The 27,094-nt window shown below is 58.0% G+C and overlaps 1 protein-coding gene across 25 annotated transcripts in view; it reads right to left on the bottom strand.

The window, feature by feature from the left end:
- NCOR2 (nuclear receptor corepressor 2) overlaps positions 1-27,094 on the bottom strand; it is a 243,982-nt gene that overhangs the window by 179,167 nt on the left and 37,721 nt on the right. Inside the window, exon 1 of one of the 25 annotated variants that reach the window (XM_032243765.1) lies at positions 12,608-13,272. The exons of the other annotated variants lie outside the window; for them this stretch is intronic. The gene's annotated coding sequence lies outside the window, so the exon portion shown is untranslated. Of the gene's footprint in view, positions 1-12,607; positions 13,273-27,094 lie in introns of those variants that run through there. 25 annotated transcript variants of the gene reach the window in all.

A 27,094-nucleotide genomic window follows, 5' to 3' on the forward strand; every position in this document is an offset into this window, starting at 1 on the left:
GGGGAGCTGGGGGGCTGATGCCGGAGTGGGGCTGGGGGAGCTGGGGGGCTGATGCCGGAGTGGGGCTGGGGGAGCTGGGGGCTGAGCTGGGGCTGGGCTCCTGGTCAGTACCTGGAGAGGTGGCAGGATCCTGGGTTTCTAAAGGATGGAGAGGGATTTGGGGTCTTGGGTCCACGTTTTGCTGCATGGCCAGGAATAAACCGCAATCCTGAACTACACGAAATATAGCTCCCAACATGAGGCAGAGTGACAGAAGCCAGCCACGAAAGGACAAACGCTGCCTGATTCTACCTGTGGAGGTGGCTGGAGTCGCTGAATTCACAGAGACAGAAAGGAGGATGGTTGGTGCCAGGGGCTGGGGGAGGCGGGGAAAGAGGAGTTACTGTTTAATGGATAGAGTGATTCCCTTTTGTCAATGGAAAGTGCTGGAGATTGGTCACTAAACAATATGGATATTCTTAACACTACTGAATTATCTTTTTAATAAGGACTGAAGGTAAATTTCATGTTATATGTACCTACCACAATTTAAAATTAAACACCTGCTCCGGGGAGGCCTCCCTGATTGAGTCAAGGGCTCTCAGCTGTGCTTGTATTGTTCTGTGATGGCCCCAAAGGCTCAGGTGGCCCCATGAAAGGCAAGGTGTGCCTGCGGCTCCGGCACTCAGTAGGCCCTCAGAGCCGAGTGCAGTGTGCATCCAGGCCTCTCTCTGGCCCACCTCACCTCAGGACCCCATGACAGTCACAGGGCATGGCTGGGCCCGACAGGCAGTGACTTGCACCTCTGATCCCTCAGAAGTACCCGATCAGCTGAGCTCTCCCCTCGCCAGCTGCCTCTAGCCCAGGTGGCCTCGAGGGACAATTAAAAGGGCCCGAACCCAGGGAAGGGCTGGCTGCTTCAGAGGGGCCCCTGGTCCCCGAAACCCGAGGCCAGGCCCAGAGCCCCTGTCTCTGTCCCACCCGCTCATGCCCGTGCCCAGACCCCGAGTGTGAAGGTGGCCTCCCCACAGTTCCCACCGACTTCCCTGCCTCCAACATCTGGCAAATGCATCCACAGCTGTGCAGCTGCCGGAAACGCCTCCTCCCGCTTCTCCTCCATGCACGCAGGCCCTCGAGGGTGGCTTCCTCAGGAATTTATGGGGTCGCCCCTAGTATTTCAGGGCCACTCCCTGGAGGCATCCACCACATGTGAACGAGGACAAATGTTTCTCTGCTAAGAATAGCTGTGCCAGCAGCAGCGTCCGGGGCGAGGGAGTCCACCCACTCAACAAGGGCCCCCTTGGGCCTCCCCAGCCCCTGCCAGCCCCCGACAAGTGACCAGGCTGGACCACCAAGGGCCTGGCTGGGAGGATCCCACCGCCGCCTGGGCTCCCAGGCCAAGCAGGAAGAATCCACTTACATCGGCTCTGTCCGATGCTCAGAAGCAGACACATCTGGGCCATTCAGTTACCCCAGGGGCGCTGATCAGTAAGTGTCTGATGACTGGACAGTGCCAAGAACCCAAAAGGTTCTGCCGCCCCTGCAGCCGGGAGCTCAGACAGTAAACAAATGCTTCAGCGCCTGGGAGTGGCGATAGCCTGCCTGGGATGCAATGACCAGTTTCTGGAGAGAGAATGAACAAGGCGTCAGGGGAGAGGGTCCCACCATAAGAAGGGCAGGGACAAAAGGCGAGAGGAGAGCGGTGGCCCCCCAGGACCCTGCTGGAGCATGGGACCCAGCCAGGCAGGCGCTGCGCCGAGGAGAGGGGCCCGCAGTAAGGGGGTGACCACAGCTCAGTCCCAGCCAGCGCTGAGCAGAGGCTCAGGAATGTGGCCCCGAAACGTTCCTGATGTCCCAGACCCTGCTGGAACACACGGGGCCCACAGTGTCCAAACCTTCCCGGCAAAGCCAAGAAGCCCAATTTTGAGACATCTCCCAATATTTCTAAATAACACTAACTATAAAACCAGCGCAATAAATCAGTCTGACACCCAAATGCAGCTCGGGGGCTGCCAGGACGTGACCTGTGGCTTATGACGTGGTCACTGGAAGCCACAAGAGAGGGTGAGGGGAGGCTGGGGAGCTGAAGCGGGGTGATGTGGGGACAGTAGGTGGAGCGCCAGCAACGGTTTGGAGGGGGGGAACCAAGAGGCCCCCCAACTATTAAATATAACGGGAATGAAACCCAGTGACTCATCGGTGCCACCCCCTCCACCGGAATGGGACACACACTGGCCACGAAAGGCAGGGCTGGGCAGAGACCCTGACTTGGCCCCATCTCCAACACAGGGAGCAAGACACAGTGACTCTGCCCACCCAGCCCCCACTCTATGCACACCACACCCCAATTTCCCTGGGCAACCACGCCCCCTGCCTCCCCAGTCCTGAGGTCTCAGGGAGGCTGACCCTGCCCTCCAGCCAAAGTGGCACTGGCTTCGGTGAAGGGGGTGGAGGTTAACTCTCAGGCTGAGCCAATAAAACTCATTCCCATCAGATTTGCTGGAATATTGGGAACAGGAAGCTGTCCTGCCACTGGGGCTGCTGAACTGCAATTAGTCTCAGTCTACTAGCAACTGCAAATGGGGAGCACCTGGATCCAGCTGTGCCTGAAGCTTCCCTGAGGTTTTTTAGTTACTTGAACCATTTGTGCCAAATGCAGAAGGCAGAGGAAGTTTGTCCATTGCAACCAAGAGGGCTAAGATAGCAACCCTCCTAAAACGCAGACTCTCAGATAGGCTCTCCCTGGAATGAGATCTCCTCCACCCACTAGGTGCCTCATCCATGTACGTAGGGACGGGTCCAAAGCCAGCCAAGAGGAGGCCAGAGAAATGGGATGGGAGACCCAGGCCAGACTCAATATTAGGGGGAAGGGGCCACGCAGAAGCCTGGGAGAGGCCTGTCCTGTGTCACCCTGGCGGGAGAGTGGGAGGCTCCCAGTCCCTTCCTGAGCTGTCAGTGGCTCTCATGGTTGAAGGAGCAGGCGGCAGCTTTGCAATGAACGCTGCCCAGCAAAGCCCAGCTCTGATCTGGGTCAATTCTCAGAGCAGGCACCCCCACACACACACAGCCGCCCCCCGCAGTCACCCGAGCCTCCGGACCTCGGTTTCCGGAGGAACGTCACGATCGCTCTCAGAAGGAATGTGTGTGCTCACCGCACCACAGGACCCAATGTGCTGGTAAACCCAGGCCAGGCTGAGCAAGCCCGGGCTGCCCCCGCCAGGCCAGAAAAAAGGGGCATTGTCTGCAGCCAAGAGCACACGGGCCACGGGCCGTCCCCACGCGCGCGTCCTGGGCCCATCCCTGCCGGAGCGTCAGCTTCCTGGGTTGTAAAACAGGCAGCTGCTGCAGGCCTCGGGGGCGGCCAAGGCTTCAACGTGGAGCAGGTGGCGACCGGGCCCCACCCTACAGGCACCGATGCACCCACCTCAGCCTCTCCCAGCTCCATGAAGCTGGGTGCTTGTTACAGCTCCCATTTCCCAGGCAGAAGACTGAGGCTCTTTGCACAGGCAGGGGCAGGGCAGCGGGGAGTCGTGCAAACGTCACTTCCATCTTCCAGGCTGCCACCCTGAGCAGCTGAGGGAGGGGACACCTCCCAGCCACCAGCACAGCCAGCCCCTAGCACAGCACTCATTGGCACCAGTTCCTTCCATCACAGTGCCCCCGTGAGTGAGGGGTTCTGTTATCATCCACATTCTACAGGTGGACAGACTGCAGCACAGAGAGGGTAAGCAACTTGCCCAAAGTCACAAAGCTGGCAAGGGCACAGCCTGGATACAAACCCGGGCGACCCGCCTCCTGCACCCAGCTCACCCACTGTGTCCTGGGACCCCGTCACCAGCGTACCCATGTCCCCTGCTCAGGCTGGAGGGGACCGTCGTCCCTCCCACCAGGCTGGAGTCAGACCTTGCAGGCCTCCCGTCCTGTGTCCCCGCTCACGAGACCAGGCCAGGTCCTGCCAGCCAGAGGTGACCATGGGCCACTGCAGACAGGCTGTGGGCATCTCCATGTCCTCCCGAGAGCCTGCTTCACGCCGCCCACTCCGGCCAAGGAGGAGAGGAAAGGCTGCATCCTCACCTCCCTTATCAGGACCCGGAACCTGGACTCCAGCCCTTGCTGCCTCGTTCACCTCCTCTCCCCCGACAGCCCCACACACAAGATCCATGAAACGAGAGTCACACCTTTGTGTCCCCAGAGTCCCAGCACACTGCACACGGCAGGTGCTCAATAAGTGCTTGCTGAAAGCACGAACATGCTCAGGGCAAAGTCGCAGATGCAGAGCAGAAGCTCAAACACCAGTCTGCAAACAGACCGGGGCCGAGAGCATAGACAGGGTGTGCTTACAGCCCAGACTCCAGGGTGCCACCTACACCGGGCCAGGTCCATCAAAGGCAGCCGCATGTCCCAAATATCAGGTAACGACTTCGGGTCCACACGGCCGGCCCACTGCACACCAGGCCTCCATGTGGCCGAGAACTCTGATCCCCACTCCTGGGTGCCCCAGTGCCCGTGGCAAGACTGTGAGGCCGTCACCGCCACTAGGGTGCTGTGTGGCCTCTGCCAAGTAGCCTGGCCTCTCTGGGCCTAGTTCCTCCATTTGTCAAGGGCCCTGGCAAACCCGGGGCTTGCTTGGGGATGAGGGCCACACAGGTTCTTCGGGAGTCACCAGACGTGTGGGGAAAGGGTGTCCGGGTCCTGGGGAGAAGGCCGGGTAGAATCCGAGAGCCTCCTGCCTCCGGGTCCTGTCCCCTTAGCCGGGCTGCCTGAGGCGGGACAGCGAATGGTGGGCGGCAGGTGTGGTCTAGGGCTTTGTGGATTTGGCTCTCAGCAAGAAAGGCAGGTTCAAGCAAGGCCTCCTTCCTGGAAGGTCTGGACTCCCCAGTGGGGCGTCCTGCACCCCTAGGAACAAAGGGGCTCTCAACCACCCAAACTTGTCCTGCACCCTCAGGCTGGGAGTGGGGAACAGTACCACCCCGAGCGCCAGTCCCCCACCTCCAGAGACGGGGTCACCAGCTGCGGTCTTTCCCCAGGGTTGCCATAAAGCTGACCACAAACCAGGCCGCTCAAACAGCGGTGATTTATTTGTTTTTATCTTGTTATGATTTTTTGACAGAGTCTCGCTCTGTGGCCCAGGCTGGAGTGCAGGGGCGCAATCAGGACTCACAGCAGCCTTGACCCCCGAGGCACAATGGATCCTCCCGCCTCAGCCTGGGACCACAGGCATGCCACCAGCACGTCCGGCTAATTTTTGTACTTTTCGTAGAGACAGGGTCTCGCCACGTTGCCCAGGCAGATCTTGAAACCCTGGGCTCAAGTGACTCGCCCACCTCGGCGTCTCCAAGTGCTGGGACTGCAGGCGGGAGGCACCGCGCCCGGCCAACAGCAGCAATTCACTCTCTAACAGTTCCAGAGGCCGGCAGTCCAAAGTCAGGGCGTCGGCAGAGACCCACTCCCTCCAGAGGCAACGCCGGAGGCTCCTTCCTGCCTCTTCCAGCTGCCAGGGGCTCCGGCACTCCTTGGCTTGTGGCTTCATCCCTGCAGTCCCCGCCTCGGTCTTCGTGTAGCCCTGTCGTCCTGCTCTCCTCGCCTGCCTCTTCTAAGGACATGGGTCTCTGGATTCAGGGCCCACCTGGGTAACCCAGGATGGGCTCATCTCAAAACACATCTGCAAAGACCTTTTGTCAAAGACGCTCTCCCTCTGACAGGGCCTGCGGACCACGACGTGGACCTATCTCTTGGGGCCACCACTCAGCCCACTCCACCGGGCCCGGCCTTTTCTGACATTGCCCATTTCCCGAAAGCTCACTCCCTGCCTAGCTCTGAGTCCAAGCCCCAGTGGAACCCCATTAAGCTGAGGGGGAAACGGAGGCACAGGGAGTTAGCTGTCACCCACGGGACAGAGCCGGGGCCAAGGTTTGAACCTGGCTTTCCCAGTGTGAACGTGGCCCCGACATAGTAGCCGCCGGGCATGGGCCTCCCTCACGCTTACAGGAAGCAAGGGACTCTCACGCCCACGCCTCCCGGCCCAGGGCCAAGCTGGCAGCGAGCCACCCCCACTCCGCAGGCCAAGAGGAGGCTTGAAGCGGCTCATCGAGGGGACTAGACGATCGGTGGGGCCAGGGAGGGCTTCCTGGGCCTCGACTGGCTCCGGTGTCCACAGGGGAGCAGATCCCACCTCCTGCCGCTCTCCCTGGAAGGAGACAGCTTGACACACAGGCCCATGGCAACCACCACCGCCTCCGGTTATTACCAGGCCTGGCCCGGCCCACACAGCTGCCCACCCAGCCTCTGACCCCAGCCACAGAAAGGGCCATTATGACATCACAGGCCGGGAATTATGTTATTAGCCTGGGAAGGAGGCTGGCCCCAGGAACAAAGGGCTCACTGTCATGCAAATGAACGACTCAGAGGAAGGGGGCAGTTCCTCCACTCTGGGGTGTCCCTCCGGCACTCTCACTTCTAAGCCAAACTGGAAACTGACCCCCAACCTCCCAGAAGTGTGGGCTAAATGAGGCATTCTCTCAGCCTGGGAAACGGGGCCCTCCCAGGTCTGAGCCAGATCCCCAGAAAACAGGACCCGTCCCGGAGACAGTAAGAGGGGCTTCTGGGGATGGAACAGGATCATCCGCTCAACATGCTAAGCATGACCCTGAGCAAAGATGTGACAGCCTTGGAAATACCATTCACTTGCTAATACTGCAGGCCTGCCGCTGTGTGTCTCTGAGCAAGCTGACTACCCTCTCTGTGCCTTATCAGGAGAGGGTGATCCATTCCCACTTTAAAAGGCTGTGAGGACAAAATGAACTCAGGCGTGTGGAACGCTCACCTCGCCTGGGTCCCCAACACGCAAGGCTGAGGCTGCCGGCACCCCTCCCCCACACCCCATGCCTACAGCACCCCTGGTTCCTTCTCATGAAGGGAGGGGGAGGCTCTCTGGAGACGCTCGGTGGGTACCTCAGTCAGAGAAAAGGCGCAAGAACTTTTCCCGGTTTTCCAAATTGTCCCCAAGATGCATGCCCAGTCCCGTGCTGCAGAACTTTCTGGGAGGAAAGAAATGGGCTGCGTGGGAAATCCAGCCTGCAGGGCCTGCGTCTCCCCAGCCAGAGCCCTGGAGGGTGCGGCTAGAGGAAGGAAGCAGCGCCTCCTGCCCCAGAGAGGCCCCGTTTATGGGGAGGGGACAGGCTGAGGCCCTGTGGGGGACACCGAGTCAGGCACAGCTGTCTCCTGAGCGCCTGCTACGTGCCCAGTGCTAGGGACACAGCGGTGACAAGATGAACAAACTCCTGGATGGAGGGCTGCTGGAGTGTGAATGTGTATCTGTCTGTAGAGACCCAATCACCACGGGACGATGTCAGAGGGCGGGGCCTCCGGGAGGGGATGAGGTCACCAGGGTAGAGCTGTCCTGAGTGGGGTCAGTGCCCCTCCTTTTTATACAAGAGGCCCCGGATAGCCGCCCTGCCCTTCTTCCTGGGAGAAGCCGCCATCTACGAACCAGGAAACAGGCCCTCCTCCCCTGTAACAGCAAACTTGCCAGCGACTTGCTCTTGGCCATCCAGCCGCCAGAACCATGAGCAATGAAGCTCTGTTGTTTGCGAGTCCCCCAGTCCAAACAGCCTGAAACAAGGTAGGGACAGGGCGAGGGGCACACTGCAGACCCCGGTAGCGACGGTTAGGAGGAGCAGTGAAGGTGTCGCAGGGAGTCACTGCGCAACATCAGGCCACTCTCGGGGGCACCATCAGAGCAGAGGCCTAAGTCAGGACGGCTGAAGGGCTCACAGAGGTGTTCCCGAAAGAGGTTACAGCAGGCCAGACATGGCGGCCCAGGCCTGTAATCCCAGCACTGTGGGAGGCCGAGGCGGGAGGATCACTTGAGGTCAGGAGTTTGAGACCAGCCTGGCCAACATGGCAAAATCCGGTGTCTACTCAAAATACAAAAATTAGTCAGGTATGGTGGTGGGCGCCTGTAGTCCCAGCTACTCGGGAGGCAGGAGGTAACCAGGACTCTGCGTTCCAGGCTGGGTGAAAGAGTGAGACCTTGTCTCAAAAAAAGAACAAGAAAAAAAAGAGGTTCTAGCCAGTGCAAAGGTCCTGAGGCAGGCGCATGATCAGGGGCCCAGAGAACAGCAAAGAAGAGGCTCCTGGGGCTGGATGCCCCCAAGCCCCATCCCACCCCCACCCTCAGACCCTAAGCTACGGCCAGTGCCTGCAGGATGCCAGCCTCCCCCAAGCCACTGTGATGACAAGAACACCCTTACAACAGCTCAGCCATGGGAGGCCCCCACCCAGGCCCTGCAGGCACCACTTGTCCCCCAGCCTGGGACACTCTGAAGCGCTCTGTGACCCTGAGGCACACCGCAAATGCCGCCCAGACCCCCTGGGATGTCCAAGGCACCAAGCCCAGTTATAGGCCCACTTCATGGGGGACCGTCTTTCAGGAGTCCTGGGAAAGTTTCCACCTGAGGGTCAGCTCGGCTTGAACTAAAGCACATTTCTCTGGGTGACCGCCAGGGGATAAACCCAGCTCAGCCTCGGGAGTTGCTTCCAGCCCTTGAAAGCCCTTCTCCCCACTGAAGGAGGAAAGAATGCAGTCAGAGGACAAGCAGGAAGGAAAAGTGCTCAGGGAGATGTGGGTGCAGCTGTCACCCATGCAGGGACAGACCCGCACCCCCCAGCATCCTTAGGCATAAAGCAAGTCCCGCTGGGGCTTCCTGAGATGTTGAGGGCCTGCAGTCGCCTGAGCCCCCACTTTGGGGGTGCTAAGGAAGTCTCAGAGAAGTCAGCTGAGCAGTGTCGGCTCTGGGTGGGCCCTGGAGCGTGGGGAGAGGGCCCGAGGTCAAGGCTGTCTGACTCTCAAAGGTCATCGGCCCTGCCCCCTGTCCCCGCCCCCTAGCCCAGCCCACAAGGGGCAAGAAGGAGGAGGGGACAGCAGCTCAGAGAGCGTAAGTGACCTCCCCACAGCCACCACCCAAAGAGCCTTGAAGCACAGGCTCCCACCTGTGTGCTGGCCCCAGCTCCGGCCCTGGTAAATTCTGTGCCTTCGGATGGGCAACCTGACCACACAAGCCTCGGCTTCCTCATCTGAACAGTAGGGAGGCACCTCTCTTCCCATGGTGGACGAAGTAGGAAGCGTGGCCACACCACAGCAATCACGTCCACCATCACAGCCGCAACAACGGATGACCTTCACGCAGTCCTGGAGACCACCAGCACCTCCTAAGCACTGAGCGTGTGTCTCTTCCTTTAAGCCCCAGGCACCCTACGAGGTACTAAACATTGTCCTCATTTTACAGATGAGGAAACGGAGGCTGAGAGGGGCTGGCTCAAATGCACACAACTCCAAAGAGGCTGATTCAAGCCTGAGCCCAGGACAGGCAGCCAGGCCCCTGAGCCCACCCTGTCTTTTTTGAAGATTTTATTTTGAGATCATTGTAGATTCACATGCAATTGGGAGAAATAATATCTCAAGGCCAGGCATGGTGGCTCGTGCCTATAATCCTAGCACTCTGGGAGACCAAGGCTGGAGGATCACTTGAGGTCAGGAGTTTGAGACCAGCCAGACCAACACTGCGAAACCCCATCTCTACTAAAACTCCAAACATTAGCTGGGCTTGGTGGCACGTGCCTGTAGTCCTATCAACTTGGGAGGCTGCGGCAGGAGAATCGCTGGAACCTAGGAGGCGGAGCTTGCAGTGAGCTGAGATCGCACCACTGCACTCCAACCTGGGTGACAGAGCAAGACTTGGTCTCAAAAAAAAAAAGAAAATCTGGAGATCCCAGGATCCTGTGCGCCCTTCACCCAGCCTCCCCCAAGAATAGCATCCTGAGACAGCCACGATTCATTGTCCGTATCATAACCAGGGAGGCAGCATGGATACAGCCAGCTGCATGCGGACCATGGCAGCATCCAATGCAGTCACTGTGTGAGTGTGCGCACGTGAGTGTGCATGTGAGTGTGCGGGTGCGCATGTGCAAGACTGTGTGTGTGCGTGCGCATGTGAGTGTGCGGGTGCACGTGTACAGGACTGTGTGTGCGCGCGCATGTGAGTGTGCGGGTGCACGTGTGCAGGACTGTGTGTGTGCATGTGAGTGTGTATGTGTGCATGTACATGCATGAGTATGCATGTGAGCGTAAGTGTACATACGCATGTGTGCATGAGTGTGCATGTGTATGTGTGTGGGTGTGTGCATGTGGACGTGTGCATGTCTGTATGTGTGCATGTGCATGTGTAAGTATGCATGCGAGCGTGAGTGTGCATGTGCATGTGTGCATGAGTGTGCGTGTGTATGTGTGTGGGTGTGTGCATGTGGATGTGTTCGTGCGAGTGTGAGCGTGTGTGCATGTGAGTACGCATGTATTTAGTTCTGTGTGTTCTCATCACATGCAGACTACAGTGATGGCTCCTGGTCCGTGCTGAGCTGCCCCATCACCAAGGCCCCTGTGCTGACCTCTGTTCTGACCCTCAACCAGGACTCTTCCCCACTGAGTAGGAAAATCAAGTCTCTGAGGACTTTGGGAAAGGTCCGGGGCAGCCAAGACACAGCTCTGTGGCCAACCCAAGTAGACACCAAGACCTTGGGGGTGGCAAGGGGACATGTATGAGCACCCCTCGCCTTTGGAGCCCATTCTGGAGGTTCCAGGAGACGTCCCACGACAATGAGACAGTCTGGGGAACTTCCCGCTGGCTCCTGTTGGCCCAAGAGGGGAGGCCCTAAGCCAGCTACCGGCCCAGCATCCGGTGTCACTTACAAACACAGGACAGCTGCCACCTTTCACAGGAGAACTCGCCCTCCCGCCCTGGGCCCCAGGCCATACCAGGCACTGTGGGGGTGCCTGGCCCAGCACTGGCACGGGGGGCCCAGGCTGAGAGGAAGATGGAGCAGTCAGGCAGACATGAGGGGCATCCTGGGAATCCCAGCCCAGGCCCAAACGAAGACAGAGCCTGGGGAGCACCCACCGGGCCCACCCCCCATTATCTGGGCCTGGGTTTCTATAAAACAGGAGAGCTCTCTGCAGAAAAGAAAAGAAAAATGGATGAAACTCAAACTTAAGTCCAACTGTGAACCTGTGGTTACACTTGAGGAGGTCCAGCCAGGTAAGCGCTGCTTGGACCCCTCCAGAGTCTGCTGAGACGCCAGCAGGCTGCAGCGCCACCACTGCAGTAAAGGACAAGGAAACCGAGGACCCGTGGGATTCCAGGACTCACCCAAGGTCACACCACCCTTGAGGGATAGAGCCAGGACTAGAACCTCTGTCCAGCCACTGCAACTTCACAAACACCATTGCCCTGAGATGCGGACATCCCCGGGGACCCCCAACCCTCGGTCCAGGTGCTGTGATTGTCATCATCGAGAAAAGAACTTCAGCGCCAGCCAGTTACCGACTGTGAGCCTCTGATAAGCCGGAGGCAGGTCCATTCACTCCCCTAAGCCATGCAGCCCTTGGGGTGGGAGAGATGCAGCGTCCATTTGCCAGACGGGAAAACGGAGGCTCAGAGACAGGAAGTGACTTGCCCAAGGTCACACAGCCAGTAAGTGTCCAACCAGGACAGGAACCCAGGCAGTCTGTCCCGAGCTCCCCCCCGAACTGCAGCTCCTTCTCCCGTCAGCCCCATGTTTGTGTGGACCCCACCGTTGCCCCATTTTACAGACGAGGAAACTGAGGTCTGCAAAGGGGAGGCGACAAGCCCAAGGTCACACAGCACAGAAAGGACGGAACCAGGACTCACACCCAGGTCCGTGGCAAAGGAGCAACAGCGCCTGGAAGCCCAGTCCCCTCCCCTCCCCAGCCTGGGCTCAGAGGTCTCCAAGGAGCCATCCCCGCCACCTCCCCATGGCCGCGGCGCACCCAGGCTCAGGACAAATCACTCCCCCATCCCTCCCAGCTTGCAACTAAAGGCTCCTTGTGAGCTCGGGAAGCCCTTCCAACTTTCCAGTGTTTATCCCGGCTCCTCGCTGCCAAGTCCCTGGGCAAGCCTGGGCCGGTGGCGCTGATTTCAAACCAGACACGGGCAGCGAGCCAAGCGCCACCTCGGTGGGGAGCCGGGCGCCGGGCCGGGCCGCAGTGCTGCCTGCACCTGGCTCTCCCCTACCCAGCCCACCCTGGAGCCCAAGGCCCGGCCTGGGGAGCACCCACGTCCCACACCCTCCTGAAGTCAACTCTGGAAACAAAAGCCCCCTGAGCCCCCACGGCTTGCCAAACTCCCCCGCAGGGGCACCCGCCGGGCATGCACCGAGGCTGGGGAGAGAAGCGCCGTGCCCACCCAGGTCCCTCCCACGAGGGCCGGCCAAGAAGCCTCCCCCCGACCCGGCCAGCGCCTGGGAGCGCGCTCTTTCCTGTGACTTCGGCAACTTTGCCCGATAAGATGGCACTGCCCACCATCCTGCTGAGCTCAGGGCCAACATCACTGCCCTGCCAGCTGACCTGCGGCACTCAGCCCCCCGCCCTGGCCACCACCTCCAGAGACAGAACTGGGGCTCTTTCCAGATGAATTCCCCGGCCCCCACCCGCCGCCCCCTGCACGGAGCCAGCAGGCCACGGCCCCCACCCAGGTCTGCACCCACCTTCCCCGGCCGGGGCGACCTGGCCACACCCCGCCTCCCTGCCCACGCCAAGCCCCACGACTTCTCTTACCCGAGCACATGACCAGCCTCGCTCACGTCAGCTCCAAACACAACTTGAAGTAACTCTCCCACAAGAAAAAAAAAGAAGAAGAAAAAGAGAAAGTGCCAGCCAGTGGGCCGGCGGAGTCCACACACACGGGCAGCGCCACCGGCTTCCAGGAGGCGCACGGCCGCCAACATCAGACCCATCCTTCCCCCAGGATGACACCCGCAGAGGGGCGGCCCCAGAGGGCGGCCTCACCTTCCCGCGAGACTACGGCTCCCACCCCGGCCGGGGAGGCCCTGCAGCGGCCAGGCCAGGACCCCCAGGCTTCCAGCCCGATGCCCCCCAAACCCGGGGCAGGCCAAGGCCCACCAGGGACTGCGGGGCCGCCTGACCCCACAGCTGGCCTGCGATCGAGACGTCGGGCCTCCAGCGATCCGTTCTCGCCTCTGCCACTCCGGGCCTATAAACACAGGGAATTACATAAGTCCACTCCTCTTGTGTGGAAGCCAAAAGTACGAGCTTTTTCTCCCAGCCTTGGCAGTAAGTAATAATTCCTCATCGCCATGGTAACCCTGGCGGGCTTCCAGCCGACACTCGGGAGCTGAAACACTGTGAGGCCTTTTTATAGCACGGCTAGCAAAACCTCTTCACTCTCCGCTTGCTGGCAGGAGAACCGAGTTCCAGCCCCGCTTCTCCCCCTTTAACCCACGTCCTCCCAGCTCAGACCGGCCCGGTGGCACCGCACCTCCTCCCCGCAGCGCAGCTCTGGCGCCCTGGCTGGGAACCCAGGCCCCAGCCCGTCCCTCCCCCGTCCCCTGTCCTGAGGGCCAGATGGCCAGAGGGGCAGGCTCTGCCTTGCAAATATTTCTGTCCTTCTTTCAATCCTAGGAAAAGAAAGTGTGACCCCCTCACGCTGGCATTCTGATCTAGGGTCATCTCAGTGACAGGCCTAGAAAAGAAGACATGGCCAAATACACACGGACACACACACACACACACACACACACACACACACACACGGGCCAACAATGAGGGCTTGGTAGTCAGCCAGGAGTCTGAACCTTGGCTGCAATTAGCTATGTGACTCAGAGGCAAGTCTGAGCTGTTCTGGGTGTCAGCTTCCATCCCGAGAAGGGCAGTGAAGCTTCTCCCAGTGAAGCTACTGAAGCTCTCAGGAGGCAGAGGCTCCCCCAGAGTCTCCAATTCACTCCCCTGCCCCAGCAGCCAAGAGTTGGGACCAAGAATGTGTCCCCGGCAGCAGCCGTATGATGACAAGGGACCGGGGTGCAGGCGAGGAGAAGGCACCCCGCAGGAGCATGGCAGAAGTGGAGGTCTGGAGCCTGGACCACGCAAGGTGTGCTGTCAAAGCAGAGAGAAGGCTGGCGTGGCCGGAGTGCAGGGGCGAGGCAGGGGAGTGTGGTGATGAGGTCAGGGAGCTGGCGGGGATGGAGGGAAGCGGGTCAGATGGACACTGGGCCTGGCCTCCAGCCCCAACAGTTACACTGTCACCTTTTCAGTCTCAGGAGCGTCTTGAGAGGAACAGTGTTAATAACAATGACAGCAGCCACACTCACAGGCCCAGCAGCTCCCACAGTGTGCCCAGCGCTGTGCTAAGCGGGTCCCCTGGTTCACCAGCTGGCCTTGCACCACCGCGGCAAAGGCAGGCATGCCCCTGAGCCGCCAGACACAGACAGAGCAGGAGGCAGGCCCAGAGAGGATGAGTGGCTTGCCCAAGGTCAGCAGCTGGTGGCTGAGCTGGGACTTGAACCAGGAGAGCCTGGCTTGTCTCCACCATCCACGTGGTCATTCAGCCACAAGGAGCCATAGAAGGATTTCAGGACAAAGACCAGATGTGCCTGTGACAAGGACCCGTGGACTGGACTGGCAGTGGACCCAGACTGGCCCCTAGGAGATGAGCGTCGTGGCTGCCGAGGCCGGGAACCCCATGTCTGCTTTGAACAGCTCGCCTGCCCTCCAGCCTTCCCAGGGAAACACCCCCGGGGGGTTTCCGTAGACCTGCCCCAAAGCCAAAGGTGGGATTCTGCTACTCTTAAGCATTCTTTTATAGGTAGGGAAACTGAGGCACAGGAAGGCATGGGCATATTTTTAGCCCAAAGATCCGGCACCGTCTTCCTGCCTAGACCCTCACCATGCCAGGCAGGACCCTGAAACCCAGGAGCGGGCCAAACGGGCCCCATGCGAACAGCACCAGGAAGCAGGGCCTGAGAGCGGCCGGGTCAGGCCTCCCCTCCTTTTGTTCCACTTTGTTTGTTTTGGAGCCAGACCTGCATCCAGACCTGCGCCAAAGGCTGGCGCTGGAATCCAGGTGACTCCTCCCGCTCCCCTGAGAGTGATATGCGTTCCGGGCAGGTTGGGCCCTGGGCCGGGTCACTTCACGGCCACTCGTTCCGCTTCCTGGGTCTTCCCCATCGGATGCTGGGCCACAAATCGTTTGTTGACTGACTTAATGAAGACCACAAATCATCAAACACCAGAAATAAGCACAGACAGCAGCCCCCACACAGCCTGTGGCCAAAGCCAAAAAACCACGCTCAGATTCAGAATAAGCCAGCGTCCGGTCATTTGCTCAGCAAAAGAATGTCCCATCTCTCGAGGCGCCAACAGCGACCACCCCTCCATACTTTGGAAAAGCATCCCCTGGCCAAAATCTGCTGACAGGCCACTTCCTGGAGCCCATCTGCTGAGCGGAGCTTTGATGGTGGGAAAGATCTGTGAAGACCCCCCAGGACATGATTCACCAAAGGCCACGGGGGCGGGGATGGTGGGCCAAAGGGGGTCCGGAAAGGGGCAGGCGAACCCTAGGCTGGGTGGCCCCAGGCAAGGCCCCCAGCCTCTCCGGGCATCAGAAGGCTTGGCTGGCCAATGGGGGAGCTCCCGCCTGCTGCCTCTCTTGGGACCCTGGTCAACAGAAACTACCTGTGCAGGGCCCGGGGTGGGGGCTGGGAGGAGGTGGTGGGAGGAGGGGGCTGGGCGGAGCCAGAACTCTGAGGACCAGATCCAGACCCACAGCCGCAGCCACAGTCCAGCATCCAGCCCCAGCTGGAGGAGACCCCACTCGCTTCCTCCCCAAGCACTGCTGCTTCCTGGCCAGGCACAGAGAAGAGGGTGGAGCAGGGTGTGGGCAGGAGAAAGAGAGCACCCTGAGCCAGAGATATCCGGCTCTCCCCACCGCCGCCGACGACGACTCCTCCTCCTCCTCCTCCTCCTCCTCCTCCTCTTCCTCCATCCCCAGCCCCAGGGCTCCGAGACCTGGGCAGCCTCAGTTTCCTCATATGAAAAGCCACTAGATATCAAACAGTTCCATTGATGTGTGCCACACTATGGAATGTAATTCCGCTGTATAAAGGAATGATCCATTCAACACGGATCAGCCTCAAACACACCGTGCGGAGTGAAAGAAGCCAAAACCCACAGTGTATGATTCCGTTCATGAGAAACACCCAAAATAGGTAAGTCCACAGCGGCAGAGCACAGACTGGCGGCTGCCAGGGGCTGCGGGAGGCGGCAACGTGGGGTGGCTCCTGAGGGGTGCAGGTTTCCTTTTGGGACGATGAGAACATGTTTTGGATGGGGTGGTAGGTGCACAACATTGTGGTTACACTAAAAACCCATGAATTGTTCACTGCAAAACGGTAAATTACATGTGATGTGAATTTCACCTATTAGGAATAAAGAGGCAGGTGCAGTAGCTCACACCTACAGTCCAAGCACTTCGGTAGGCCCAGGCACGTGGATCGCTTGAGGCCAGGAGTTCAAGACCAGCCTGTCTAACATGGCAAAAACCCCATCTCTACTGAAAATACAAAGTTCCATCAGGTGTGGTGCTGCATACCTGTAATCCCAGCTAATCGGGAGGCTGAGGTAAGAATTCCCTGAATCAGGAGGCAGGGGTTGCAGTGAGCCAAGGTCATGCCACTGTACTCCAGTCCGGGTGACAGTGCAAGACTCCGTCTCAAATAAATAAATGAATAAAAAGATGGTGGTGTTGAGTGCATGCTACTCCGGCACAGTTTACGCCCTTCCTGAAGGCCGTGTCCACCTCCCAGCCGGCAGGAGTTCCTCACCCAGGTCTGGAGTTGCCAGGCGTTCAAGCAGCATCTGCCAAGCCCCTGCTGTATGCGCTGAGCACTGGAAATACGGCAGTGAACTAGACAAAGTTACATTTCACATTTTAATTTTAAACTATACGCGTGATTAAAAAAAAATTCACAACTGTATTCATTCCTTGTGGCTGCTGTAACAAATTATTACAAATTGTGTGGCTGAAAACAGCGACATGTCTGTCCTCTCACAGGTTGGAGGCCAGAAGTCCCAGCTCAGGGTGTCACCGGGGCTGCACACCCTCCAAAGACTCTGCAGGGGCCTTCTCTGTGTCTTCCAGGTCCCGGGGGCTCTGGGTGCTCCTTCTGTCTTCACGTGGCTCCTCCGCTGTGTGTCCTCCTAGAAATTGGTCTCTGGACTTAGGGCCCATCCTTTTCCAGGATGATCTCAGCAAGACCCTTACCTAAGTCACATCTGCAAAGACGCGTGGTCCAAGTAAGGCCAAGGTCATATTCACGGTTTCCACGTGGACCTGTTTCGGGGGCCGCAGCTCAACCCACTACCGAAACCAAGACCTCAAAGCAGCAGCAGTCACGTGCCAGGAACACCTCTGGGGCCCTCTTCTTTCCCGTTAGTTCCGGAGAAGTGGCTGGAAGCTGCAGAGGAGAGCTCCAGGCATCTCTGGGATGACCCCAGGCCCCCACAGCCGACAGAGCTGGAGACAGAACAGAGGCCCCACAGCCACCCTGTCCCGGCCTGAGCCTGCTGAAGACGGACCCCAAGGAACCCAATCCCCTTTCCTGCGGCAGGTGTCCAGGAGCCACTGCGGGACGGCTTGCGGAGAGGGGTGTCCTGGATGGCGAGGCCAGACACAGGCCATCACCTCTGCCCCCAAATAAAGACACTCCCCAGACCAAAATGCACCCTATTTTCCCATCCAGGCCCAGGATTCTTCTCCACAAAAGCATCAAAATGCAGCCCTGACCACGCTGGCTAAGGGAAGCCAACGGCACTCCAGGGCTGTTTTTCTGTGTGGTGTTTTCATTTCTGAAAGGCGCCGCCCCCCTCCCCTTGCCCCGCAGCAGCTGTGAGCTGGCAGCTGGCAGACTTAATTACTCACTCAAGACTCACTTCCAACTGCAGCACCAGCCGGCACGCCAGGGTACCACAGGCACCCGGCAACTGGCAAGGACGGCTGGGGCAGGGGGCAGGGGGCTGGTGGCTGCCTGTTCTGGGGACCCTGGGAACCCACAACCCGGCAGCAGGGGCAGCGGCAGAGCAAAGAGCAGCACCCAGGAATGCTCCGGGCCAGCAGGCTGGACCCAGGGACCCAACCCGGGAAGGACACCTCACACAGCCAACACCACCCGCGCTTCAGTGCTCCGGGGTTAACGGGCTTCTTGGAGCCTACACAGTACCTTACAATCACGTGTCCAACCTTTCGGCTCCACTGGGCCACGCTAAAAGAACTGTCTTGAGCCACACATAAAATGACGCTAACATTAATGATGAACCCGACTCAGACACAGGGAGGAAAGGAGTGAGTCAGTGCAGGCTAAAAGGGAGGGGTGGGGATTGCGGCAAACTGGCATGCTAGATTTAAAAAAAAAACGCAAAACAACCTCATGTTTTCAGAAAGTTTACAAATTTGTGTTCGGCCGCATTTAAAACCATCCCCGGCCAGAGGCTGGACAGGCTTGCCTTAAAACAATCCTATGGGGTGCTGTTATACCCATTCTATTAGCACATGCTGGGAAACTGAGGCAGAAAGCAGTGAAGTGAGTTGCCCAAGAGGACGGGGCTGGAAAGCGGCGGTGTCGGTATTTGAACTCAGCAAGTGTGATACCCGCGACGATGACACTAACCACTGGGCTTACCGCCTCTGAGAAGGTCGGGCCCCACTGGAGACGGGGTACTGTTCTCTGAGGAACTGCGGCCTTGACTTTCAGAAATGGCATCTCCAGTGGCGTCAAATGTGACTTCCCAAGACTTGAGACCTTCTGGTACAGCCCATGGGACGTTCTACCCAGATCACAGCGGGGACAAAATACTTTAAAAGTCACCACTAAGAAGAGGCCATAAAATGGTGACAGCCAGTTGTGGCCATGAAGGAAACTTGTTCTGGCCCATACAATGTTTTTTAAAAACTGGGCCATTCCTTATAAAATCCAGATTTCCAGCTTCACTTGGAAAACCATCAAAATATCTAGCATGCCGGTGAGCCGCAATCCCCACCCCTCCCTTCTGGCCTGCACTGACTCACTTGCTCCTCTCCTCCCTGTGTCTGAGTTGGGGACCTCCCCTCACCCCTACTTTGTCCACCTCCTCTTGCTGTTGCAAACAGTGGAACAAGTGTTAACGATGTCACTCAAACAAGAGAAAGGAGTGTCCCTCCTGGGATGCCAGGTGACTCTCCTCCTTGGCTGGCGGGTCTAGTGGCATGATTCTGTCTGAGGACAAGGCCCACATAGAAGGAGGCACAGCTGAGGCAAAGCGAACTCCCAGGGGCATTGTTTGAGCACCTGGATCCAGCCACGCCTGAACGTGTCCTACCCTGGCCACTCTGAGCACCCATTAACTCCTCCTCATGGTCTAACTCAGCTTGAGTGTGTCTCTGCCACGACTCAGGAACCCTAACTAACTTTCCCTAACTAATGACCCTCCGGTCTCCCCTTGAATGACTTGTCCCAGGACACCTGGCCTGATGTTAGACTAATTCAGCTCTTGCCTCACCCAAGTGAATGCCTGAACCTCGTCCTCACAACCCTCACCACCCGAGATGGCATGGGCTTGTTTAACCTACACTCTCCCTCTGGACCCTAAACTCAAAGGCGCAGGCAATGTCCACCTTCTCCATCGTTCTCATCCCAGTGACCTACGCGAGTCTGGAAATGCCACATGCCCAATACATATAAATTAACTGCAGAGCAAAAAAACAAAAGGAAAAGCGAAAGTCATTCAACCTGACTTCTGCCTTAAATGTGAAAAACAGCCCAGCCCCAGAGGACTGTAAAACAGCCTCAGATCCAGGGAAGCCCTCCTGGGGCCCCTCCGCTCTGCTCCAGCCATTACAGAGTGGGAAACTGAGGCACAGAGCCTCAATCAGCATGCTGAAACATGGTGGCCAGAGGGCCTCCACGCCTGCTGTTCCCTCATCCCCTTCCTTGACACAGCGGGTGCCCCCTTATCGTCCAGGGCCCAGCTCAGATGCCACCTCCTCAGAAGCTACCGTGGAATTCTCTACCCAAAATGAGTCTCCGGAGACTGGAGTCACCTCACCTCCCCACTCTGTGTTATTTAACAGGCAGCATTTTCTTGTCTTGCAAAATAGTGCTTGCTTTTTGGCCCTGCCCATCCCCTCATCAGCCGGTGGGATCCACAAGGCAGAGCCCTGACTCTCATTTGCCGTCTCTGCCATCCCTCCGACCCAGAGGAGGCCATGGGGGCATCAGTCTGGCTTCAGAGAGGCAAGAAGCAGATGTCCCACGTCCTGACCATGCCACACTGCCCCGGGCAGCTGCTGCGTGCCTCAGGGCCCTACGTGGCACACAGAGGCTGCCCCACAGCTGGTGTGGCCCTGCCAAGAGATGCAGTCTGGCTGCGGCAGTGACCAGCGTACCCACGGGGCAGGGGGAGGGCTGCGGGTGGCACCTGCACAATCTACACGACAAAGAGCAGCTGCTGCAGAGTCAGGCAGCCTGGGGTCATGTCCTAGCTCTGCCACTGTGCGACCTTGGGCAAGTCCCTTAACCTTTGTCTGCCCTCAGCCTCTTTCCCTAGAAAACACGGCTGATCATAATAGCACCCACCTTCTAAGGCTGCTGCTAAGAGTACACGTGTGTATGTATGGGCTGCATGTTAGAAACTGTAGTTAATGTTAAAAATAGTAATACTGGCAACTCACACACAGCACTAAGACAAGAAAAGAATCAGGAAATGTTAGCTTTTATATGAAATACGGTATTTGCTCTGTGCCAGGTCCATTTGAAGCATGTATATACATTAGTCTCTCTAAGATGGGCTTAATAATATTCAATGTCAGTGTTCTAGCTCTTCCAGGCAGCCTCCCTGGATTGCTCCAATCCCCAGGAACATCATGGACACACACAATTCTTCATGTAGGTCTGTCCTCAGCTCCTCTCTCCACCCCAGTACAGTGAGGGGTAGGGGGAGCCCCAAATCCCAGAAGCCTGAAGTCAGCACCAAGGGAATGTGAGAACGCCCTGCTCCCATCCAAGCCATAGCCCAGAAACGCAGCCCTGTCTGGCTGCACAAGTACACCCCAGAAGTGAAGGTGTTCCCAACCTGGGCCCCCGATGGAGGCCCAGACATCCCAAAGCTTCAGGCCCCACTGCCTCACACGGGACCTGGAGTCTGGAGATGCGGGGAGACACCACGGAGGGAGGGAACAGGCGTGGACTCTGGCTGAGCACCCTGGGGCTGCATGGACAGCGAATGAGAACAAGACTGCCCCCAGCCACCCCATCCTCTGTCCATGCCCGGCACATGCTCAGGTCCTGAGAAGCAACCACGAGGCGGGGCAGCTGACTGCTCCCCACCAGACAAACGAGACGCTGACCACTCAGCCACGGCAAGGACTCCAGCAAAGCCAACCTGGGGCGCACACGGCTCCCTGCACCTCTCAGAGAGGAGAGGCAGCCTCCTCATCAGGGACCTGAAGTGGCCTCGGTTCCCCAAACCAGGCAGTAAGAGGCAGCTAGAACCCTAGCTTCACCACCTCCCAGCCGTGCGGTCTCACCCACGCCCCTCCACCTCCCTGAGCCTGTTTCTCCATCTGTACAATGGGTCTAAGGACCATTATCAAAGGCAGGACTGAGAGTCCCTCAAGAGCCAGGCAATCGGGGCCCCCAAAAGAGAAAGAGAAGATCTGGAAAGAAGCTGTTTTAATTTCAGCAAATGGGCTTGCTTTGTCGTTAGTGAAACATAATTCTATTTTCCAGTTCAGAATGGTATCTGTTTACGGCAGTTGTGGAAGGGATGAGGAGATCTTTTCGGCAGTGAAACCTCAGGAGGACTTGGGCCATCCTGACTCAGCAAATCCCTCCACAGGCCACGCTGAAGTGTAGGTGACAAACACAGCGCCCCGCACAGACACGGCCACAGCACACACAGCACGCCCTATAGAGCGAGGCGGGAAGGACGAGGTCGGGGCAGACAATCTGAGTGCACAGTTCATTGGCTGTGTGACCTCGGGCAAGATGTGGAACCTCTCTGTGCCTCAGTTTCCTCATCTGTAAAGAAGGTATGATGATAATCCCGACTTTACAAGAGCTTTTAGGTCATTAAATAATTTTTTATTTGTTTATTTTATTTTATTTTTTTTTGAGGTGGAGTCTCAATCTGTTGTCCAGGCTGGAATGCAGTGGTGCTGCATTTCAGCTCACTGCAATCTCTGCCTCGCGGGTTCAAACGATTCTCCTGCCTCAGTCTCCCCAGTAGTTGGGATTACAGGTGCCCACCACCATGCCCAGCTAATTTTTGTGTTTTTAATAAAGACGGGGTTTCACCATGTTGGCCAGGCTGGTCTCGAACTCCTGACCTCAGGTGATCCACCTGCCTTGGCCTCCCAGAGCGCTGGGATTATAGGTACGAGCCGCTGTGCCTTGTCAATTAAATAAATTACAACATGTAAAGTGCGACGCAATGACGATCACCCTGTTGGGACTGCTGCTGTCACTGCCATCAGGTGCTCCCACTTCAAAGCTCCAGTAGGTTTATAAGCCCAACTGCAGCAGAAAGACGGGTCCCCCTGGATCCCTGGGACCAGGCAGACTGGGTACACAACCCTCCAGGGACCCCCCACACACACCCACCACCACCCAGGCTCTCTGGGAGTCCCAACAGCAGCACCTCCCCACCTCCTCCCTCCAGCTGGGGTGGGGATGGCTGTGGGACACATGTCAGAGCTGAAGATGAAAAACAAGTCCCATGAGCGGGCAGGCATCCATCCGCAATGATGAATCTGATGTAATTAGGCACCCCGCTAACTTCATTACTTATATATTTATGGGATTGCTTATTTAATTTACGGGCCTCCTTCCCCGAAAAGTCATCTTAGCTGACACCCCTCAGGCAGGGAAAAAGGAAGAGGAGAAAGAGGCCCCTCTTTCGTCTCCAGCCCATTCCTGCGCTTCCACATGTCACGCTCCACCCTTGCCCCAAAATAGCTCCCCAGAAGGCAGGTGTGGCCTCGCCCAGGACAGCAGGATTGAGCAAGGAAGACCCTTGGCAGGGCCAATGCCTGACACTCGCTCAGCAGTGCCCGGTGCCAAAGGACAGTGCTTGACCCGGAAGGCACACATCTCCTCCACACTCATCCCTCCAGGAGAGGAAATCCTCGGGAAAGGAGGAGTGGGCCTGGCCCCAACCAGCCACCAGTTCTTGGCATGACCCTCTGGACTGGCAAACACATCCCTGCAACAAACGGAGCTGGCGCCTCCCAGCCGAAGGAGGGGAAGCGACACGGCTCGGAGCCAAGCGTTTCCTTTCTCAGCAGAATGAAAGTCACCTGACCTGTCAGAGCCTCAGTTCCCTCATCTGTAATATGAGTGTTAAGAACAACACTCACTAATCCCAGCACTTTGGGAGGCCAAGGCAGGCGGATGACCTGAGGTCAGAAGTTAAAGAGCAGCCTGGAAAACCTGGTGAAACCCCATCTCTACTCCAAAAAAAAAGGAAAACAAAACAAAAATTAGCCGGGCACGGCGGGGCGCACCTGTGATCCCAGCTACTTGCGAGGCTGAGGCAGGAGAATCGCTTGAACCCAGGAGGCAGAGGTTGCAGCGAGCTGAGATCGTGCCAATGCACTCCAGCCAGGGCGACGGAGCAAGACTGTGTCTCAGAAACAAAACAAAACAAAAAAGAACAACATTCACAGCTGGAGCTACCCAGACTGCACCGTGGCTTCAACCACGGAGATCGGACAGATGCAGCCAGTCAGCAGCACGAAGACTGGAAAGGAAAAGGCAGAGCTGCAGTCGGCAGACACGTGATTCTCTCCCGCCATCTGACACTCCCACCACATGGCCAGACACACAAAATCAAAACACAGAACCACAGCTTTGCCCAAAAGACAGCAAAAGCCGAAAAGTGCAGTCAAAAGTGCATTCGAATCTCCTGGAATGGCCAATGTTGGAAGACCGACAGTAGCAAGTGCTGGCGAGGATGTGGAGCACCTGGAACTCTCATCCAAGGCAGGTGGGCACGCACAACGGAACACCCGCTCCAGAGAACAGCTGGCAGCTTCTTATAAACTAACACGTTTATTATGTGACCTAGCAACCCAACGCCTAGATATTCGCACAGGAGAAAAGAAAACAGGTTGACACAAAGACTTACACAAGAGTGTTCAGAGCACTTTTATTCCCAATAGCCAAAACCTGGAAACTTCGATGTCCATCAACTGAAGAATGGATAAAATAATAAAGCCTCACTATGGAATATTACTCAGTCATGAGAAAGAATGAATTGATACCTGAGCACCGTGGGTTATGCAGAGTGAAAGAAGCCAGACACGAAGAAGTGCATACCTGGCGCTAATTTGATTATAAAATTCTAGAAGATATAAAAGCTTCCATAACAGCAGATCAATGGGTACCTCTAGTTGGGGGCAGGGAGGAGGCACTAGGGATCTAATGCCAGGGGATTGAAGGGGATTTGGTGGATATGGAAACACTGCATTTTGATTGTGGAGGTGACGCAAATGTTTACATTTGTCAAAACTCATGCAACTGAACCCTTAAAATAGGTGCATCTTATGATAGGTGAATTGCATCTCAATGAAGACGATCTCAGTGTAACAAAAAGAAAGTTGCGTATACGAACACTACTCACTCCAATCCCAGGGCCCAGGGACCATTCCTCACTTCTCAGTCAGCTCTGCTGGTTCCTAAACTGACCCCTGATGTATGAGCATTGGACAGTTTGGGTCTAGGTTGAACCCCAGCTTAGTCCTATACTAGCCAGGTCATTTAGGGCCCTGTGCCCCTCAGGGCAAATCCCTTTGCCTCTCCAGCCCTCAGATTTCCCCTCTGCAAAAGCAAGGCGAGAAATACACTTCTCAGAGAACTGCAGAGTAAAGCGAACCAGAGTGAACGTACCACCTGCAGGCCACAGCATACAGCAGGGGCTTCATTATTGCTGCTGCAAAGTGATAAATAGTCGAGCACCAGGCCCAGTGTGGACAGGGCTGGCCAGGATTCTCGTAACCCTGACAAACAAGACATTCCCCAATGCTGCCAGACAAGGCTCTGGGCTCAGGTAGCTGCCCCCAGGCCTTGAGGACTCAGGCCAGGGCATTTAACTGATGCCTGCTGTCCCGACAGGACATGGTTCATGGGCACCACCCAACCCGCCCCTCCCAGAGAAGCAGGGACAAAAGGATGGGGCCTTGTGGGGACGGCTGGCCCTGAGGACAACACGGGCACACGAGAGGTCATTTCAGAAGAAGGACGTCTGGAGGGCATCCACCAACTCATGCTGAGCAAGACTCCAGCCAAAGCCCACCCATTTATGACAGAAAATGATAATAGAAGAGCAGGGAGAGGCTGCAGGGATGGGGGCACTGCGCCAGCTCCCGCGGGCCTGTCCGGGGCTCCTGTCCCCTGTGAGTGATGGCGGGGCAGGCACCCGGAGCCAGCAGCGGGGATGGGAGGGGCGTCCCCCGGGCCTGATTAGCAGGCGGCCGCAGGCAGACACGCTCAACTGTCAGCCTCCTCTTCTCAGCCCGCCATCACAGGCACCATTAATTGCTGTCATTTGAGGGTGGCCTGTGGGGAGAAGGAGGAAGGAGGGAGGAGGAGGAGGGGCGGGGAGCGGGAAGGAAGGGGGAGGAGGGGGAGGGGAGGAAGGGATTGCAGGGAGCCCCCAGCTGAGCATCCAGGCTGGGAAGGGGAGGGAGGAGGATGGCAGACAGGGAGGGGCGGGGGGGCCTCCACTGCTCTCCCCCAACCCAAGCAGGGCCCAAGACCCTGCCCAACTGGGGATAAGGCCGGTTCTCCCAGAGTCCCTGAGGGGCAAGATCCCACTGGGCCAGGGCCCTGAGACTGCCACACACACACCTTCAGTGTCTCTGATCACCCCCCAGGGTACCCCAAGACCCCAGCCCCCACCCACACCTACCACTCACCCCAGTGTACAGATGCCAGCAGACACCAACCTTCCCAGCCCACTCCCTGGCTGAAGAACCCACTCACAGAGGTTAGAGTCACGGGCAAACCCGACTTCGGGGCCAGGGGCTCTGGCAGCCCCCTCTCTGAGGTCCTAGGTCAGCAGGGAAGAGCATGCGGCTGGGAGCCGGGGGCCAAGCCCTCCCTCTGCTGCTGCCCCATCTCGTCCTGCGCCTCAGTTTCCTCATCTGGAGAATGGGGATAAGGAGGGTGTCCCCCCCTTTAGGGTCACTCTGAGATTTTAAGAGGAATTCTACAAAGTGCTTAACCCGGGGTGTGGGGGACCTACGTGCGCGCATAGCATCTGCCCACATCTGTCCCCCTATCCCCCCATCTCCCCTTCCACCCCCATCACGGTTCTTCCTCAGAAGAGGCTGCACCCCCACCACCCCCTCCAATGTGAAGAGTCCCAGAGGGGCCCCACAGAGCTGCCACATGGGCGCCGCAGGGCAGGGTGTCCAGGCAGGGAGTCCTCTGCAAGGGAGCACAGGGCATCTGCCTGCCTTCACGTGCCCACGGCCCCTCCCACTCGCCCCTGCCGGCCCCAGACAGGCCTCGCCTCTGGGCTGAGGAGCCGCTCCGGCCCTGCCAGGGGGCTCCAGGGAGCATCAGGTTCCCTCAGCAGGAGGGGGAGGCCCCTCCACTGTCTGTCTGCCTTCCCGGCCACCCTCAGATGTGATGGATCGCCCCGGCGGAGGAAGCTAAGTGCTTGCAGACAAAAAGCCCTTTTATCGTCCTCCGGTGGGCCACTGGCATGACAAGCAGATAACTCAGCCACAGGAGGAAGGCTCCCCATTAGGCTGGAGACGGAGACGCCGATGGATGGGCGCGAAGAGGCAGAGGAGGAGGAGGCCAGGAAAAACAGCCCGGCCAAGGCCAAGGCCGATTTCCTTCCAGCTTCAAAGGCCCTGTGAGCCCAGGCAGAAAGCCCTGCTGAGTGGTCACCTGGTGGGGGCCGCCACCATCCCACTCTTCCTTCCCTCTCACTCTCCAAGATAAAACTTGGTTGTGGGGCCAGGGCCCAGCCCCAGAAAGCAGCTGACCTACAAGGCTGACCTCTCCCCCTGCCTGTGGGGGCCCCCAAAGGCACGGGACAAAGGAAAGGGCTTCCCCCGGGAAACCTCCCCTCCCCCCACAGGTGACTCAGAATCCTGCAACCCAGAAGGCCCAAACCCAGCAGCCTCAGGGCCTTGGCGCCGCTTTTCCCTCGACCTGGGTTGCCCTTGCCCAGATACCCACACGCTCCCCCAGATACCCACAT

This window comes from Sapajus apella, unplaced genomic scaffold, assembly GCF_009761245.1.
Source record: "Sapajus apella isolate SASKATOON/1434 unplaced genomic scaffold, GSC_monkey_1.0 scaffold2, whole genome shotgun sequence".
NCBI lineage: Eukaryota > Metazoa > Chordata > Mammalia > Primates > Cebidae > Sapajus > Sapajus apella.